This window comes from Poecilia reticulata, linkage group LG21 (assembly GCF_000633615.1).
Source record: "Poecilia reticulata strain Guanapo linkage group LG21, Guppy_female_1.0+MT, whole genome shotgun sequence".
Taxonomy (NCBI): Eukaryota; Metazoa; Chordata; class Actinopteri; order Cyprinodontiformes; family Poeciliidae; genus Poecilia; species Poecilia reticulata.
The window spans coordinates 15755855-15768366 of record NC_024351.1 but is presented as its reverse complement, the minus strand read 5'-3'; the positions used below and the strand labels follow the sequence as shown (position 1 = coordinate 15768366).

The 12512-nt window shown below is 38.7% G+C and overlaps 1 long non-coding RNA gene across 1 annotated transcript in view; it reads right to left on the bottom strand.

Moving 5' to 3' along the window:
• Positions 1 to 458: 458 nt before the first annotated feature.
• LOC103457926 (uncharacterized) overlaps positions 459 to 12512 on the bottom strand; it is a 17390-nt gene continuing 5336 nt past the window's right edge. The window contains exons 3-4 of the long non-coding RNA XR_532501.1: positions 8845 to 8891; positions 459 to 708 (exon numbers count right to left, since the gene is read on the bottom strand). This is a non-coding gene — a long non-coding RNA (uncharacterized LOC103457926). The remainder of the gene's footprint in view (positions 709 to 8844; positions 8892 to 12512) is intronic.

Here is a 12512-nt window from a genome sequence, read left to right as displayed (position 1 = left end):
AACCTTGTTTCTCAACATGTGCTGTTCAACTGTGACATCATTGCTACTTATTTGTTCTCTTCTTTTTTGTTCATTTTTACTGTTTTACTTTTTGGTTGTTTATAAGTTTTCATAATTCTTTTTAAACAGGCTTTCGGCTTCTCTGGCACATTCTCTTTAAAAAGTATCCCGTTTTTATCCATTATAATGTACTGTTAGCCACTATGTTTTAATTGTCCTATGACTGTTTTATAATTTCAAAAAAAGGAAAAGTGAAGGTTTAATATATTTAGCATACTTTTAAAGTGGATAAAATAGTTTCACTAAGCCAGGGGAAAGCAACAAAACTTCTTTAGGGTTTCTTCAAAATCTGTGATCTAACTGTGACCATTTTCTCACATTGTTAAAAATGTGAAAGTGCATGCTGTTTGGCTTATTAGCATGCTGGCAGAAGCAAAGTAATTTAATAAAAGTGGAAACATATAAGAAAGAAAAAATTAAGAACAAAAAAATTGAAACAGTTCAAAGCAAGGGGAGACAAAACCTGATGTTGATTTTCCTTTTTCTCTGCATGTCGAGTTTGTATCATTTTCCAGTTGTCTAACCCTTTCTCCCTTTGCAGCATTTTGCTGAAAGTAAATGCCACTGAGGTGTGAAGTGCTCTATAATTCCATTTCAGAGGTGATTGGAAGCTCCATTTTTGAAGTGGCATATCTGCAAGTCTTCTACCTGCAGACACCAAAGTGAAAAAAAGACATTTCCCCCTGAGTGGCTCGTCACAAAGTAAAACTCATTTCTTTTTTTTTTCTCCTCAAAGTGATCATCAAGTTTGAGGAAAATGCTTTTGATGTGCTTCTAAAAGTTCTTCCTTTGGGCGAAACAATGGACCGGATTTATGCTGTCACAAGTTGGATCAAGCACTGAATTTCTTTCACCTCACCAGCCAATAGCAGATAAATGAACGCTTTAAAAATTGAATTGCTCGGCAGGTTTCCAGTCAAAGCGTTTTCTCATGCCGAACAGCATTTGAGGAGAAAGTGAGAAGAAACGATCAGAAGTAAACTTGCTGTTCTGGAAAAATTTGAGAGTGCGTGTCATCTGAGTGTTTGTACTTCACACAAAGCACAGAAAGGGAAGTTGAACAAGTGATGTTTAAATATAGACTCAAATTTGTTTGATATTTTTGCCGAGAACAAGAACTTTGTGCAAACATTCATCAGTACAGAAGTAGCTTCATGCTGCTAGCTTTTATGTGATCAAAAGGAGTGCTATACCCATCTTTTGCGAAACTGCACATAAAACAGGTACAGTCACATTAGAAAGGACACATATTGTTTTATAACATAATCTTTGCAACCACAGTAATAATCCAGGGCAAGCAAAGGCATTTATACCACTTAAAATTTTATGTATTTTGAGGAATTTTTTTATTTATTTATTTTTTACAAATAAAAACATATAAATTTGGATCCCTTGCATCCCTGCTCAGACTCATGCCTCTGCAGAGCAGAATGATGCTGATGAGGAAATTAAGGTGTGTTGGAGAAGACATGCTTCTAAAAGTTGCAAGACAGTGGCATTCGAGAAGGGGAGTTGCAAACTCCTGCTTTATTGAAATGCCCTACTGAATTTACCTACCTAGAATAAACAATCCACTTGTGACAATAGCAGACATATTGGTTATTTGGGCTTTTAATGCCTTTTTTTTTACAGTTTCTTTTGTCAGTTTCCATTTACTTCCCTCCAACTCTAATCAGATCAACGGGCAAAATCTGATAACTGGTCAAACAAGAGGGGCGAGAGGAGGAAAGCTGAGAAATTTTGTTGCAATAGCCTTCAAGAAAATTCTTCAAGAAAATCAACCAATGGGCCATTGTGGTAAACAAAAATATGTATAATAGAAGTTTTGGGGCCAGCTCGTAAATGCGTGTTAGCGCACCAGTCTGCCTCTGTAAAAGGTCTCTAAGCTTTGTTGAACCTTGGAACCAATGTTAAGCAAAAAAGCATTTTGAAGACAAAGTAGTACAACAGAAACACCAAAGACACAGATACAAGGTTCACCTTCCAGCTGAAGAGAGATAATAAACATACAATGAAGTGCTTTAAATGATGTAAGGTCATAGATTTAATGACTGCTTTCAAAAGATATGAAAAATGTTCCGCACAGAGATGTATTGTTTCCGTGTTAATGATTGGTTTTGTCCCAGCAAATGTCTCATGTGCAGCTCACTGTCCATAATAATAGACTGGAGGATGGGGAAATGGTTTTAGAAGTACTTATTGATCTTTGTCTATGGAGCACAGCATGAAGGTTTGGTTTTTAATCACTACCTACTGAGCCCTTAGCTTGATTTTCCTAAGCATAAGAAAACTTTAGCCGGGTGTTAAAAATGTTTATTTATTTAGATAGACCTTTAAAATACAGAAGATGTTCTTATTTTATAGACTTTACATTTATGAATGTCATTTAACTATTGCATGCTTTCTACAAACATAAAATACTTTACTCACTTCCGACCTTCTGTTCAGACCATCGCTATCTCTTGTTGAGAATTGATGAGTTCTGCTATTGTTCATCTAAGTGGCAGCCATGATTCTTTGTTTTCAGGTGTACATCTCTTTGAAAAAGAGGTTCTTAGTCAGTTCACTCAGTTCTTGCACAACCTTTTTTTTTCTTTTCTTCTTCTTCTTCTGAAGACAAAGCCAGGACCATAAATTGTGATGCAGCAAAGGTTTCGGCGCAAAGCAGAATGAAGAGACAAATGGAGAAAAGACAGTTCAAGAACAAAGAGCGAGGAACAGAGAGACGGGATAAAGAAAAAAGAAAAGAGACAGCACATTGAATTCTCACCAGAGCATGTTATGAGTGAAGCAGAATGGTGGCTTTAAATTTGGAGTAATTTATGTCAGGATGGTGGAAGATTTATGTCGGAGGAATCCATGTCAAAGAGGAGAAACCTATGGAAAGCGGACATTACAAAACAAGAAGGGGGACGGGCGCGTGCTAATGGATGGGTGGAAATGGGGTGTTAACAGAGCAGGATCTTGAGAGGAGGTTAGAAGAGAGGGCACATTTCTCACCGTTTCCTCTCAAGTGTGTTGGCAGGTGTATTCACGCGCCATTAAAGGCCGGAAAAATGTACAAGCTGTTCGTAATAACTTGCTAATCATCTTGAAAGGAAACTTTAGGGGAATTTGTGCCTGCTGCTGTCTGGGCAGCCAGAGGAGTGTCAGGATGATTAACCTCAGCACCGTCAAGGGCATAAGTAAAACCGATCAGAATTATACAGACCATTAAAGCTTTCACTCCTGACTTCCCTGATTTCCATCTGACAGGCCGCAAAATGAAGACATCTTGCTGGGTAGGCTTACACCGATTTTATAATTTCACCTCCAATTAGGCAACTTCTCTTTAGGGTGTGTTCTGCCTCTAACCCATGGACAGACGGAGATGTTGGGGCTGCATCAGGACAAGGTGGGTATCTGGTATGGATGGATTTTAAAAAATAAAATAAAATCGCCCATGCATGTTAAAAAAAAGCAAAACATCTTGACTTGCAGTCAGATGAAAAAGTACAGTATTCAGTTTGTTTTTACTTTGTTGTTTTATGTGTGTAAGTTTTCTGCCACACAGCGTTTTGTAGGTTAATCAAAAAGTTGGATTTCTAATTTGACCAGCACTGTGCTCCCTATGTGGCCTGTGGAAAATAAAAAGGGAGTTCCTCACACTCTTCCTCTCAAAAATAGCTTACCACTCCATTAAGAGTGGCAAGTAAAAAAAAAAAGGGTTTCTCATAAAAGCTGGATTTGTGGAGTGCAGGACTAATAGCTGGCCTGTCAACAGACTCTCACACCTAACCTGTTGATCTCCGCGGATCCTCCAGATGTAACGCGGACCATTTGGCTGTTTCTCCGATTAATACCTCGCCCTGGAGAGTAGGGTTTGTAGCTGCCTCACTCTTTCCGGTTTCTAATGATGAACTGAACAGAGCTTGGTTCAAATCTCTCTGCAAACATATTAATGGCCTGTTGTTGTTTGTCTTCATGATGCTATTTTGTCCCCCGTTTTTTTTTTTTTTTTTTTAGCGAACCTCCTAGGACTTCAGAAAACAGTCGTATGTTTACTGGGATCAAATTACAAACAGGTGATACTTAATCCGTGAACTGGATTGTTGTCGGATGCAATAAAAAAAAAAAACGTCAGGCATTCAAATGCATTTTTCAGATTTATTTATTTCTTTTTTTTTTAGAAGATTTATAACAGTTTTCCTTCCACATTGCAATCGTAATTTCTCATGTTGCAACATGCATTTGCTGCATAAAATCCAAATAACTAATGTTTGTGGTTGTAAATTGGAAAAAATGTAAAGTTCAAGTGGGTATGAATATTAACTAATTCTTGCAAACTTGTAGTGGTGATGTTTGGCAGAGTATCTTGACTCTGGCCATGGTTTAGCGCTGCTGCAATGCAACAGTAATGACAGCTCTAGACTAGAACAGAAGATAGTAAGCTAACATCAGGTTAGCACACAAACCTGATGTTTCACTGTCAGAGATATTACCACGTACCTGGTGACATTGACAAGAAAATATCGTAGACTAATCCTGCAGAGTCTCATTTAAAGTAAAACTGACATCTATTATTTGCGTATTCAATAATTGGATTTTAATAACAAAATCAGTATTTCTCATTTCTAATTTAAAACCTTTTCAACACTCAAGTCCTTTGAAGCAATATTCAGCAAACAGTTTGGACCTCCATAATCATCTCACCTGTCAGGATGAGGAGGCGCGGCAAAAGGAGAACCAGGAAATGAATTATCAAAACAATAAAGAGTCATCCATTACCGGTGACAGAATATTCTCAGAGTGGAGATAAGGCAATCCTATTTGTAAGAAGACAGACACTCAGCACTTTCCAGCACAACCTGTGAACAGAGGAGGGTCTGCCTGCGGGTCAACACAGTGATAACGCTGCTTTGAAGGTAGTGGGCAAAATATAGCTGTAGCAGATTATTGTAACTGTTTGAACGTGTTTATCTGTTCAACAGCGAAAATTGCCCCGCCGCCCCTTTTTTTTTTTTTTCCTGTGGCACATATCACAGTTTATTTAAAGTCACTGCAGTCGCCAATAGAGATTAAAAAAAAAGTAATACATTTCTCTCAAGATGAAGTTTGAAGATTTCTGGTTGAATTTGCACTACTTCATGTGGGGCCTCTGTGTGCTTTGCAGGCTCGTTAATCACAGGCAGCATCAAACTTTTGCTGTCTCAATGGAAAAGAAATGAATAATATTTTCAGACCGCAGGCGGAGGAATTGGTTATTTTTAAATTGTCTGTGTGGGTTTGTTTTCCCTCGCACGGCATTAGTATTCATACCCCTTGAAACGTTTTAACGTTACATTTCGTCACAAACGTCAGTGGAGTTTGTGTTTTACTATGAGATTATGTGGATGGCCACTACAAAGGAGTACAGTGGAAGTAACAGGTTAAAATGTTTTTAAAACTTTACAAATAACCTAATCCTAACTATGGGAGGCTGAAGTAGTTTAATGCAAAGTCTATTTCGGCTCTGGTTTAAACCCGTCTACAGATACTACGACTTTGATCGCTGATTGATCAACCTGTTTACGCGTGAATTTCAGAATGGTGACCTTGAGTTTTCTTGTTTTTTTTTTTTACATTATTAGTTTACTTAATTTTGTTTAATTCTCCTTGCAGGAGGTCAGAGGGTTGGTGTCTATCTCCAGTGGTCAATATGTGAGAGGGGAGGTCAGATATCCAGTCCATCGCAGGGCAACTGCACCAGTTTTATAATTTAATCACAAACTAAATTTATGCTTTGTATTGACATTGATGTAATTCACATCAACACTCACTGGTCTTGTAATAGTAATTTTCCCCGTTTTTCAAGTCTTGCTGGAGCCTTTATGGGCACCAATCATATGCATGTTGTGTTTGCACATCAGACTGTGTGGTTGTGAATTTAGTTTTTTTTTAACCTTGTGTATAAATGGCTGAGAAATATTGCTCTGTGTATGTGCATACAAATGTGTGAATGAAAAAAAAAATCCATGCAGTATCTATAAATAATATTCACTCCTTTGAATGTTTCACCCTCTTTATGGTTTTTAAAAATCAATCGTAATAAACAAAATTTGGCATTCTTGACAAAAAAAACAAAAATATACGAGTGAAAACTGATTTCTACAAAATAAAAATTATAGGACATGAAATAAATCACTACATAATTATTTCCCTTCTCTTGAAAGTGGCTGACCTAATTCAGCAGAGGTCCAGTCAGTTGGTGCAAGAAGTCACACAATGACGGGAAGAAAGATCACCTGAATGCAATGAGTGTGTATCAAGAGATTGTACTATAAATACTCCTGTGTCTGGAAGATTCATTCACAAGTTAGTCCTGACCAGCATTATAGCGCAAAGGCAAAATAACACTCCAAACAAAGCAGAAAAAAAGTTTAAATCAGGGGCTTTGCTACAAAAATACAAAAATAGAGTTCAGTTAAATCCATTAACAAGAACTGGAATGAATTTGGCATGTGTGTAAATCTGGATTTCAGAATAAGGCTGTAATATAAAATGTGGACAAATTGAAGCTCTGTATATATTTTCAGAAAATATGCATACATATATATATTTGCATAAATTCCACATGCTCTAATGACACAATTATCAAAGTGGATACTTGAATAAACTGTCAGCTAAAGAGCTCAGCAGTCACGCCCAACCCTTTTAGTTACTCTACTTATTTCATCACTTTGAAGTTCTCTTCGGCCATTTAATTCTACGTTCATCCCCCTTTGCTAGTGCCTCTTTTAATTACAGCCTCACTTTGGTGGGGAATCAAACAGAAACAATTAAAAGAAGAGTGTTTTTCAGACCGGTCGATCGAGCTGATGAATGGAGCTGGAATACAAACGAGTGGGAAACTTTCCAGAGTTTTAAGAATTCATTACGCGCGGAAACATTAGAATTCCAAACGAGGGCGTTGACGATAACGACGCGTTTTTCATCTGACGACTTAGAAGGGGCATTTAAGCTCTGGTTATTATTCAGAACAACTCTCATATGAGCTGACACGCGAGGCGTCAAAGCCAGAGGCTAAGACTTTCATGGCGCTTTAATCAGCAGATCGCACAAACTCCATCGGGGGAGACAGGATGAGTGAAGGGAGCTGTCCTGTCAGTCAGAGGAGAGCAAAGGAGGCAGAGACCACAGCATCTCAAGAAACATGTCAGCGCTGTTGACGTGGACGACTGCGACCAAAAAGATGATGGCGCTTTGAGCTTGGACAGACTTCATGAACTTGTCGTTAATAAATTGATCTAAGTACCTTAAACTTCATGGTGGCTTTTGTTCAGGTGATCATCAAGTCAATTTGCCGCACAATGTAATCTCGCCTGAGCCCGCTGCCATCAGCGATGTTTTAATTGGATATAAAGCTGAACATTTTGTGGCTGGCATTGATGTTGCAATCAGCATGGTAAAGTAACAGACAAAATGCCACTCGGGAGTTTATTTCTAATGTAGTCATGTTCTGTCTGAGCATTAAACACAAACAAACCGTTTTAGTTTTTCTGCCTGCCTGATATTATAGAATTTAAAGGGGCGATGTTATGTTTTCTCCAGGCATACAGTGTCATTCTTATACAACAATCAAGTCTCTTTAAGAAGCTCCTGTTCTTTCCGACTCCGACTTTAGCACATCATCACAACAATGCTTCTCATTATGCCATTGACAGCCATCCTTAGCAGCTTTGGACTGAGAAGTAATGTGCTTGATGTCTAGATGTGCTCCTGATTTTAACATTGCAGCTGTGAACTGCTTCCCAAAGTGATTGTTAGTTATTCATAGAACCCTATCACAGCTCTGTTTTATTACAGGGACTCCAGCCAGTTGAACGTTAAAGAAAACAGGGAAAAGAACATGATCTGCAGTCCTAAGCAGAAGGACATTTTAATGCCAACCAGGCAGTTTATAGAGATTAAATGTGTAATAAAAATAGGACCAGAACTTGTAAACATTTGAGGAAAAGCAGGACTGTAATGTAATTTAGCAACTGACTCTGTCAGTCATACTCTTCATTGTTCTGACATGCATACAAATATGTCTGTTTCTGAATTTAACAAGCAGTTAGTTTTACCTTCTTGGAAGGAATGATGATGAATCTCACCTTAGACGAAATGTTTCACATATTTAGCTCTGTTTTAAATTGATCTCACGTTAAGTGTAAAATTCAAGTTATTCCTCCCCCTCGCTACTCATCACGGTCAGAAAACCTTAACATTCATGCGCTGAGTACCTCTTCAGAGTCAATTTATAGTGTTTAGTCAAGTCTGAAAACATCTAAAAAAGTGACAACAGAGGAGGAGCTCTCTGCAACACAGAGAGTGACTCGTTTTATTGCCTATTAATGTAATGTGAAAGTAAACCAAGTAGTTTTGGTGTTCATGGTACCCACAAAATGTACAAGTTTATTTTGTGACATAGTTGTAAGGAAGAAAATAATGCTTAGCGTTATTGTGTTTAATAAACCAACCTCTGTAGCATGCATTTGCATTGCTCACCCTTTATTCTGTGAACTCCTAAATAAAATCTAGTAAAGCCAAATGTCCTGATGCATCATCCAAATAGTAATTAGACTCCCTCTGTGTGCATTGCCTCTCAGTATACACCCAGCTGTTCACTCAAGACCTCAGAGGTTCGTTAGCCAACATTAGTGAGAAAACCTCAGCGTGAAGACCAAAGAACATAAAAGATGTATAAGGGGTAAAGTTGTGAAGCACAGATTAAATGTTCAAACTGTGATTAAAAAACAGAATATTGTGGAATTGCAGACCTACCTGGACATGGACGAAACTGGCAGCCCAGGTAAGGACGGTATTAAGAGCTGAAAGTAGAAAGACATGTAAAATGAAAGAAGACAAGTTTGCATTTCACCACAGGTCATGGTGCTCTGTCAGATAACATCAGAATTGAACTTTTTTTTGCCCTTCCTGAAAAATGATTTTACTGGTTGAAAATGGAATAGGCAAAGAGTTTATTGATTTGAAGAAAAATCCCACCAAAGTCTTGCAGCTGTGGTACAAAAAAATGTGGTTTATATGAAGTGTTGAGCTAAATACAAACACACAGCACACTCGTGAGTTTATTTGCTAAAAAGAAACATTTATCCGTTTTGTTTTCTCTTTTACGGGTATGTGCGCTGTCGGTCTGTCACATAAAATCTTAATAAAATGCAGGACAAAATGTGAACATGTTCAACAGGTATGAATATCCCTGCAAGCACGGGATGCTTCAGCTACAGGAAAAGCCAAAAACCGTGATTCTGTTGTGCATAACACAGCATGTCCTTAACTGCAAAACCAACTGTAACATTAAACTTCTTTTACCCACACCATATCTTCCACATCTTTCACTGCAGTGCTTTTACAGTTCTTTTACATTAATGATTTTTTTTTTTTTTTGCAAGGCCTTTTTGGAATCCCATTGCATTTTCTTCAACATCCTTTGTGTGCACTCTCCGACCAGTTGTGTGTGTGCGTGTGCGTGTGTGTGTGTGTGTGCTTTGCCCAAGTAAAAAATTATCTCCACAGAGTGAATTTCTCAGTAGTAGAGGGCTCTGCTCCAGCATGATCATATTACACACAGTAAATACTGGGGTTCAAGAGACTTGAAGGCTTTTTTGTGAGAGGACTGCTTGGTCCCCATGGCAAACTGAGGTTGAGGATTAGAATGGTGAAGTGGGACTGTGGGTGAGCTGTGGGAAAAGCGGGAGCACATAAATTCATGCTTATCTGTGAGCGGGGGGGGGGGGGGGGCTCTTGTGTCAAGGTCCTATCATTACCAGCAGCAGAACATGAATGAATATGAGGCAATATTCATGAATATTCTATTGAGTTGTTATCTTTCTCTTTCAACTTTCTTTTTTCGGTCCCCTCCACCCCTCTCCTTCCTGTTTTCCCAGATTTTCTCTCTGCTATTCTTATCTTCTGCCTTCTCTTCCTCATTTTAGCGTTTTCTGTTTCTGTCTTACACTCTTGCTGTGCTGTGTCTCGGGGCGTTAAGGTGTTTCCCACAAGTTCTCCTGGTTCACTTTTAAATCTAACACATTGCAACAACTTCAGAAATACAAGACGACACCACAGAGATCCCGCTATGAAGCATCTGTCGGATCCCTCAGTCCTTTCTTCATGCCGTTTTATTTTGAATTTATTTAAATCTATTATCATGGATATGGTAAGTTTATCTCAGTAAATATTTGATCTCATCTACTTAAAGTGACCAAAATCACCAATTATAGCATGTGTTTTTTTTATCACAGTGGTAGTTTTAATCATGCATTGTCTTTTTTTACAATATCTGGTAGAGGTGTGCCGATCGATCGGTCACCGATCACAATCGGGCCGATTTCCGTGAAAAAGTGCATGATCGGTGATCGGCGATCATTGGCTCTTGTTGCCGATACCGATCACCTGCATCTCATTTCGCAGCCTGCCTGTGCAGCTGGTCTCCTCTTTCCTTCACACTGCGCAAACGCGCAGCAACAAATCCTAAGCGATGTGGAACTATAACGCACTGAGTGAATGGGGAAGTTTGCGTGTTGCGACGGAAAATTGAAGCACGTCAAAATGCATCAACACCACGAAGCTAATACGACATAAAAACAATGCCATACTTGACGGAGTTTGGCTACATCGAGGCTCACTGCAGTAAAAAAGACATACGGAGGATCAGATAGCAGGTGAAGCAGCGCACAGCTACAAACACTCACCTGGATTAGCATGATGGTCAGAAAGCTAAACAAATAACCCGCAAAATTATTTAAGTCTTCGAGCTGCGATGTAAGACGCTGGTTCTGCTTTCGCTGTTGAACCGCTGCTACGCGCTACAGGTAGTAATATTTCACAGACGGAGCGCCGCTTCTGTTCCACCTGGTAGTGACTCTCACACCGAACCTCTGTTTAAAGCTGCAACATCTAACCTAAAATAATACATTTTACATACGTATTAAAACTTTCGCTGTCCTAACATGAGACAGATAATCTTTAAAAAAATAATCGATCTCCTCCCTGTTCTGCATAATTACTCCGCTCAGTCAGAAACAGCCACTCAGAACTAGCAGTAATCAGCTAGCCGCCATGCTATCAGGAAGGTTTCATTCAGTAACTCAGGATTGTTTATTGTAATGGAACCTGTATTTGVCTTTGAATGTTAAGTTTTATACTTGAATTTTTTTGSCAATGTTGAGAGGTTTTATTTTGGCTCTTTGCATTATTTAGCCTCTTCAGAACCTTCATATGTTATCAGTCTGTTAAAGATAGCATTACTGATAGCAGTGCAATTTGCAGAATGCCCGTTTTGTTTAGTTTTCTTCTTGGAAAAAGTTATTAAAAACAAGTTTTTGTCTAAATTAAGGTGAATTCATGGTTCCTTTTTCCACATAATGTAACCGGTAGTGTTTATGATAAAAAAATATTATGTGATCGGTATTGGTATCGGCAGGAAAAAACCTGATCGGCACATCTCTAATATCTGGTGTTTATTCATGTCTTCACACTCCTTTTAGTTCATGTCCCACGGTAGTTACAAATAAACTAGATATTCAGTATCAATGTGAAATGCTCTGATAAAAGGTTTCATAGTTCAGTGGCTCCTCTGACTTGTTTTCCAAAGCCCGGTGGGGTGAGTCAAATGGAGTGATAGTGTTTGATTCATGCGGTGGCCGAGTCCGCTGCCAGTTGGCGCAGAAGTGCAATAGGGCCACGGTCTGTTGGCCGTAAAATGAGCGGAGGTGCCCTGCTTTGACTGGCTCTTCCACAGGACCCCTGGGCACGGCAACAACAATCAGCTACATCAAATGGAAGGTCTAATGGATGAGAAAATGTAACTGAAAAGGGCAACAGCACTCTGGCAGACAAAGTGAAAGAAGATGGTGGCCCCACTGGACCGGTTTCTGCCTGATTGCTTCAAAATTTGCCAGGGTCCACACTGAGGTCAGTGACTGGTAAAAATCAAATAGTTGACTTTTTTTTTTTCTTGATGAAATGTGACACTCTTCATTTGCCAATATTTTCATATGCATTGTTATGCTTGTGAATAACCCGCATTTGTTTGTTACCTTTACAAAAAATATGGGTTTTTTTTTCCACATATATGTTAAAAATGTCACAGTATAAAACAAATAGCCTGCAAACACATCAAGTTCCTCCATCGTCCCCCATTGCTCCTATTGCTGTCATGCAATTGGAGTGGTTGGTGGTTGGTTGTGGACAGTGGTGGGAAGTAACGAAGTACAAGTACTTCGTTACTGTACTTAAGTACAATTTTCGTGTATCTGTACTTTACTTAAGTAGATTTAATAATGGGTACTTTCTACTTTTACTCCACTACATTTTACAGTAAGTATCTATACTTCACTACATTTCTACAAAAGTGTCGCGTTACTCGTTACATCCAAGTCGCGTTGCTCTTTTTTTCCGTTAAAATGTGAAGTTCAGGGATTTAAGGT